The sequence below is a fragment of the Primulina tabacum genome, unplaced genomic scaffold, assembly GCF_025594145.1.
Source record: "Primulina tabacum isolate GXHZ01 unplaced genomic scaffold, ASM2559414v2 Contig568, whole genome shotgun sequence".
In the NCBI taxonomy this organism is placed as follows: Eukaryota; Viridiplantae; Streptophyta; class Magnoliopsida; order Lamiales; family Gesneriaceae; genus Primulina; species Primulina tabacum.
In genome coordinates, this window is record NW_027459789.1 from 1 (window position 1) to 8,288 (window position 8,288).

The following is an 8,288-nucleotide window of genomic DNA, read 5'->3' on the forward strand; positions in this document are numbered from 1 at the left end:
GTAGAATGTAGGACAGATGAAAGGACGAGGAAGGTAGATCAGAAGGACATCATCAAGCAGAATCATCCTTCAGAAGCCAAGATCCTCAGGATGATGACGATGCTCTATTCAATATATTGGGACTGATGATAATCTTTCTGATTAATACTCTTTTGAACTCTGCTTTACTATTTACTTTCTTTTCAATTATTTGGTTTTAATTGCTATCTGTTTTTATTTAACTAGGTTTCTTCATCATACTAACTTCTAGGTTTTGGCATCACCGCAAAGGGAGAAATTGATAGACTAAATTTAATTGTGGTGATGATAGTACAAACCAGTAGATCGCGTTAGTAAAACCAGAAGATAGTATAGAAGTAGAAGTTCTCATATCGCCTTAACAAAGCAGTACTCTTCGAGTATTTATCGACTTAAAAAAACAGAAGTAGAACTTGACTTTTGTTGAATCAGAACATATAGATCTTATATTAAATGTTATCATTTCTTTACCAAGTACGAGTATTAAATGCATCATTAATGCTGAACAAAGTCATTTAATACGTCTTACCAAATATGGTATGAAACAAGGCTGATTGTTCTGAAGCTTTTTGTAGGAACCTTTTAGGTAATAAAGCTGATTTTTCAGGAAGTCAAAGAATCCGTTTTGTTTATACACGTTGGATTCAAGACCTCTATAAATAAAAAAGATCAACGACGTTTATAGCTGACCCAACACCAAAACAACGTTCACATTCTCTGATATACGAACGTCGATTTGAGCACTCAGACCTACTTATCATCTTCAAGCTCAATATACAGAAAAGCAGCACACGCTTCATATTAAGTTATCTGATCATTTGAGATCATATTTTGCTGACTGTTTCTGACTCTATCTACAATCATACTCACATTACTATATCTTTGAGAAGAGTTTTAAACTGGAAAATAGTCTTTTTCCAGAACTTTGTTGTATTCATCTTATTGTGTTGAAAACTAAGAGTTTCAGTAGGCAAATGATAAGTCCTGCTGAAGTGGGTGTGTACAAGTGTTGTACTGTAAAAACAAAAGTCTTTTAGTGATACCTTCTGGAAACAGAAGAAGAGGAGACGCAGAAGATTTATCTTCGAACTTCCGTAAACAACCATTGCCTAGTGCCTACTATTTATTGTGTTTCACCGTACTCCATCGGATCGTTTCCGCACTATTTATTGTGATATGCTGGAATTAATCTTGAACAAGATTAGCTATAATCTCTAACAGGATTCTAGCACCCTTTGCAAAAACGACCGTCAAAGGAACGAGTTTATTCACCGCCCTCTAAACTCTATATCGATCGCCAACAAAGTTGCTAGCATAAGTTCAAAGCTGAAACTAGAAATAAACAAAGTTGAAAATCTGGCGAGCTGCGGTGTTATGATGATATCTCAGAGCTCGTGACAAGCCGCCAAAATGAGTGAATATAAAACTTAAGTTTTCACAAGTAATATTTCACAATAGCTTAGTTAGTTCGGATGTTATTTAGACAAAATATTAGTCGCAAGATCGACTGACGGAAACATAAACATCAATAATCTCAGCCTGACCAGTTCTAGTTTATTAGTCATATCTCTCAGCTCGATTACGAAAATGGAACGATTCAATATGAATTATAGGATATAAGAGAATGATCTAGAAATCAACTTCACAAATCAAAGTATAAATCAGTTCTGAAGAAACTGATAAACCATAATGAAGTTGTTGATTATGCACTGAATGAAGAACATGATCCATATTGCTAAGTGTTTGATCTGTCAAGCATATCTCTCTCAAGCAAACATGGAATTGAGTGATTCTCGATTCCATGAAAGCTAAGTGAAAGGATACAAATCAAGAGTTATATTCAAAAGAATAGAACAACTCGACTGATCAACTTGACTTGGTTCGGCTCAAATCAAACAAAATAGATCAGACGAGATCAAACCAAGCTAATCTGATGGTAGATTAGATCACACCATCAAAAGCTCAGTTTCGCAAATGGCTAGAAATACGAAGTTGACCATTGCAATGTCAGAATTCGTATACAACATTTCTAAACGTTCATATTCTTGTATCTAATATCTACATCATTATTAGATACCATAAATACAACATATTGAAGATCAAATACAATCTTTGGAAGGGGATTCAAAGCATGAACAACAAACATGAAAAATTAGCTAGAATTAGAGCAAGCTCAAGTACGAGAATATATTTAATTTATACATACATTGTAAAATTCCTCACACACAATCACTCACACATATACATGAGAGTTGAGCTCAAAATTAGATGAGTGATTCTTATAAAAAGACATTAAAGATTGTGTTTGTAGTCTTGACATAAGAGAAGTTTAACATTATGCGGATTGTGAGGTTGCGGACGAAAATTGAATGTTGTTAGGATCAAAAATAAATTCTGAAGGATGAATAAATTTATCTCAAAACAGTTCGGATAGATTGGCAACACTGAAATTTTGTTCTTTTCAATTAGGTTATCAATAAGTCAAAGTGTGAACTATGCGTAAGTTGACTTGAAAGTTGTTGAACAAATGACTTATCAAGAAAATCAGTTGGAGTTTTCTGAAGAGCAGTAAGGTAGGTAGACTGAGAGTAAATAAACACAAGATTGTTTCTAGATGTTCGGAGATTTTAAAACTACTAAGTCACTCTTTTTCGACGCAGAATGTTTGGACTAAAATAATTTCGTAATTACTGGTAATTTGAAATCACCCACTTCTGTAGGACATAACACTGCCTAACTGAAAGACTTGGTAAAACTTCAATCTAAATACTTTGAGCAGTAAGAATTCTTGCTATCAGTTACGTAGTTTTCACAGAGAAATTCTAAGCAAAAATTTGATCATAAAATGATCAGATAATGATTTATCAGTGTGTGCTGGCTATCATAGATTGGTTCTCGGAAACATACTACAGAGAAGATCATTTTTTTTCGTTTTTAATAATCCAAAGATAGATGTAACTTTCTAACTTTTAGAGCTTGTTCAACTGATGTATTTATATATTAATCTGCAACGGTAATCTTTTCAAAATATATAAGTTTTCAAATGCTGATGTTGTTGTTGCCATGTCATCGTCCTTTCTGACATGTTTTGGTAGTGCGCCAAAACCTGACTGTTAAGGTTCAATGATTATTAGTACGGAAAGATTTAACAGCTATTTTAGCAGGGCTCTGATCCTCAATCACTTATTATACTGATTCTTTAGGGAATATATGGATTTAATCAATTAGATAGACTGTCAGTTGGAATTCATCAGTCGACCATGAATCGTTTTGGATTTTAGTATCTTTCTTATATTTTATCAGTCCGTTTTTGCAATAACTGTCAGTCCAAAGAGCTTGACTTTTAGAAGGCCTTCTTGTTTGATAATTACGACTCTTGACTCAGTTTGGCTGATAGGAACCTCAACCTATTCCTCTGTAGTCTGACTGATTCGTTCTTCCGGTTTCGGATCATGTTTTTAAGTCATAGCTATCTCAACTACTTCTTGTATAATTTCTCGAACAGAAGAAGCTTCATCATATTCAATCGTAGGTACATCCTCAGATAGGATGACTTCTGCATTAGAGATCAAGTTTGTCAAGGGAGATGTGGAAAGTAGTTTGCTTAGTAAAAATTCATCTTCAATATCATCTTGTTGTTGTTTTGCAATGGATTGCACAACTTCCTCAATACTAGCTAGAGTAATCTGCCTCAAAGGTGGAAAGGTGATATGATCTGACTGATTGGGCAGTTTGGCTTCCTTGGAGTCATCGTCAGTCGGCTTCTCAGAGACAGACTGAAATGAAGAACCACTCACTCTATGCTCCTTGGAATCCACTAGCTCAAACAATTTGTGATCATTCTCCTAGAATTTGACCTTCATCTGCAGGGAGACCATGTCCATATCTAGTTGATTTATCACAGCTATATCAACAAATGCGGTTAGGCATGAAAGATCATAATTGGATCTTTGTTTGGCACAAGCTGTGGTCAAATTTGGAATTTTTAGAAGATCTAGAAGATAATCTCGTCGTTAAGAGCTCCAGCTATGACAACAGTTTTGAGTTGATGTAGAGCACCTTTTCTAGTGCTACCTACCTTTTCAGGATATCATTTTTCTTCAATTTCATTGCAAATATGATTGTTCTCAATTCCACCCATTCATCAAAGAACATTATCTTTTTTGCAAAAAAATCATTAAATTCATCCTTCAGCAGGTATATTTGAGTTTGGATTGCTGATATTGGTTCTGGCTCTTGAGCTTCATCCAACTTAGCTTTTCCTTTCCCCGTGGCTATGGAGAAGGCAGAGACCAGTCCTGACCAGGTGGATTGGATGGGATCTCGGATGCTTTCTATTTTTTTTGGTCTTGGCGGCGGGAGAGCCATTGTCTTATTGATTTTCCTAGGTGGAGCTGCCACCTCTATCAGTTTCAAATTTTCTGCCGGATGGTCAGTAGCCTTGTTTTTAGTATAGTTGACCACTTGTATCTGAGATATAGATATTGCCTTGATTGGTGTAGACTGATATGGTTTTTGTAGTTCTGGAATTTTCCGGAAGAGGTGAATGAGTTAATACCTCAGAGTCAATAAATTGCAGAATCAGTTTTCACATTGTCCTTGGTCCATTTAACTTGCTTCCCTTCTTTTCAACCAGTTTCCTTTCAGTAGCCAGTTCTTCTCCAATTTCCTTCTTGATGAACAATATCCTAGCAGGAGAGACACTCAGTGCATGTCTTTTAGGATCAAAGCTAGCAATTGCATGCGAGTATGAGTGAGAATTGATGTATGCTATATGGGGAAAATATATGTATGCTTTATAGATTCAAATCAAAATATTCATTAATTTGATAAGAAATATAATTTTTACCTGGGAAAATAGTATCCTTCTTTCCATTTCCTGGTTTTATAATAATTGAAATTTTTAAAATTAAAATTTTAACATAAAATTTTCTATAGACCAGATATATAAATTAATGGGGATCGTAGTATCCAGTAATTTATAATAAATTAGTGTTCAATGGCACATGATACATGTCATATTAATTTTTTTCTTTGATAATTTTGGGGTAAAATACATATATTATTTTATTAGAATATGATATTTATAGATTACTAATTAGATAAAATATACTGAGATAGTTTGAATTTTTTGATAAATAATAGATAAATTGGTGAAAAATTGGAAAAGAATAGAGAGACATATAAAAATTACTAATAAAATTATTCCAACAAAGTTGACTAATAAATAATACGAGGAAAAAAATGTAAAAAAAACTTTTGCACCGCATCAACATATCAAATTTAGTTAATATGATGTGTTATTATATATAATATAGATACAGCAAAATGCATGCATCTCTCTTGGGTGGCGTGGATTTCAAAGAATGTGTCCTAACTAATACGTAATTTGACCATCCATTAATGATATATGGCCTATTCTATAAAAAATAAACAAATATATACATCATTCATACATATATGTTAATTGCCATGATGCAACAATTATATATATTAATGCAAAAATAAATTAATTTTGATTAAAGCAATATGGATTAATTTTATTCATATTATATCAAATAATCAATTTATAACAATTATTACGAGCTAAGCTACTATAAATATGCTTGCCTCTGCATATATGCACACTCCTACCCAAAGTATTGCTTCTTGTTCTCAATCTTTTCAGGGAAAATGAATACAAAAATGGAGGTTGCACAAGGGGACGAGGCTTCTTTCTTATTCGCCGTGCAACTAGCCTATGCTTCAGTGCTACCTAATGTCCTCAAAGTGGCGCTGGAGCTCGACCTCCTTGAACTCATGAAGAATAAGGGTCCCGACGCCTTTATTTCACCAAGAGAACTCGCCGCGGAAATTCCCACCGACAATCCAGAGGTGCATAACATGGTGGACATAATCCTCCGCCTGCTCGCGGGCTACTCTATTTTAAATTGTCGAGTGAAAACCCTGCCTGATGGCGGCGTTGAGTGGCTGTATTCCTTGGCTCCGATCTGCAGGTTCTACACCAAGAATGATGATGGAGTTTCTCTAGCCTCTTTGTTGATCATGAACCAAGACAGGGTTCAGTTGGAGACTTGGCGAGTATCAACTACATATCAATTACCTCTACACATACTCTATGTGTGCATGTGTAATTAATCATTAATAATTGTATGTGTAGGTACCACCTGAAAGATGCAATTCTCGAGGGGGTAGTTCCTTGTGAAAAGTATATAAAATGAGCACATTTGAGTATCACGGCACAGATCCTAGATTTAACAAGGTTTTTAATACAGCAATGTCCAATCTTTCGACAGTTATAATGAAAAAAGTTGTAGATACGTACGAGGGATTCAAGGGTTTGAGGACTTTGGTCGATGTTGGAGGTGGAATCGGTGATTCCCTGCACATGATCCTATCCAAGCATCCAACTATAAAGGGCATTAATTTTTATTTGCCCCATGTTATTCAAGATGCACCATCTTTTGCAAGTATGTGAAATATTTTTGTTGGTTATTTGTAATGTATTTTAAACCTGTTCCATTGAAATATTTGTGTTTGAAGGTCATTTTTTAATTTAATTTGATGGTTTACATGAAACTTAAACTTGGCCGACCTTTTTGCATTGATCAGGCATGGAGCGCACATGGGTGGAGACATGTTCGTTAGTGTTCCGAAAGGCGATGTTATTATCATGAAGGTGAAATTGTTTTCATCACATAATATATGTGTGCGTGTGTGTGTGTATATATATATATTTATTGGCAGCCAACTTCCCATATTTTCACCATTTTGTTAGCCTTCTTAATTGTTTTCATCATATAATATATGTGTGCGTGTGTGTGTGTATATGTATATATATGTATATATATTTTTTATTGGCAGCCAACTTCCCCTGTTTTCACCCTTTTGTTAGCCTTCTAAATTGTTCTGCCATAATTGTAATAATAATAATCATAATAAAACACACACACACACACACACACACACACATATATATATATATATATATATATTATTTATTGGCAACCAACTTACCCTATTTTCACCATTTTGTTAGCCTTCTAAATTGTTATGCCATAATAATAATAATAATAGATGTCACAAATGGGTCATGTATGTGGAAGTCTGACTGCAAATTAATATTTGTTTTACGAAATACTTAACTGATATTATTACATAAGTTCATTGTAAACATCACAAGCACTTTTAAATTTTTTTTTTCTTTTCAATGTGGGAATATAGGGACATAATAAGAAATGTATATTTTATTCAATACATATAATTAAATAGTTGTTTACATTAATTTTCCACCTGTTTTTCTAAAAAAGATTGCTTTTTCATAATTTTTTTATTCCCAATTGTTTCTTACAACTTTGCAATAATATTTTTATGATTATTTTTTTTAAGCTGATTAAAATCTTTTTTCTAATCATATCTACAGACGGTTCTACACGACTGGAATGATACACAATGCTTAAAAATACTGAAGAGATGCCATGAAGCAATTCCAAATAACGGAAAAATCATCATTTTGGAGTGTATCCTTTCAGAGACTCCAGGAGAAGATTTTACTTGTAATTTACAATGTGACATGGTTATGCTAGCATATAGTCCCGGTGGGAAGGAGAGGACAGAAAATGAATTTCATGCATTGGCAAAGCAAGCAGGATTCAAAGAATCTCGAACAGTTTGTTGTGTTCTCCCATTCTCGATCATGGAGTTTTATAAATAAATATATAAAGAATATTGAGTAGCTAAAGATAATTACTGTTTTATAATAAAACTTTAGGCTTGCTATGACTTTTTTCTTAAAGATAATTACCGTTTTATAATAAAACTTTAGGCTTGCTATGACCCTTTTCTCTTTTACTCTTGTTAACATGCAAAAACTAATGGAAAAATAATGGACGGCGTGTACACTATGTTGGTGTTAAATAATGATCAAGCTTAATGGTCTCCCTTAAATTCATTATGTATTTTGAATCGCATGCATATCGACGATAAGTTCAACTTGAAGGATAAATAATATTAAGCTTCACCTAATGCCCGCCAATTGTTTATTTATGAAATATATTAAAACCAAAATCTTTTTATATTCCTAATAACAAAAATAATGTAAACAAAAATTATGACTAATTTCAACTGTATATATAACTTAAAATAGGATTTAAGTCATTGCAATTGCATAAAAGCGTCCACGATAAGTAGGCATCTCTTCCTTACACATATTAGGATAATGTATTATTTCAATTTATTGAAATAATAATTATTAATCTTTAACAAGTGTT

General features: G+C 33.4%; 1 pseudogene; it reads left to right on the forward strand.

The window, feature by feature from the left end:
- Nucleotides 1-5,674: 5,674 nt before the first annotated feature.
- LOC142534525 (caffeic acid 3-O-methyltransferase-like) lies at nt 5,675-7,854 on the forward strand (annotated as a pseudogene).
- Nucleotides 7,855-8,288: the final 434 nt, after the last annotated feature.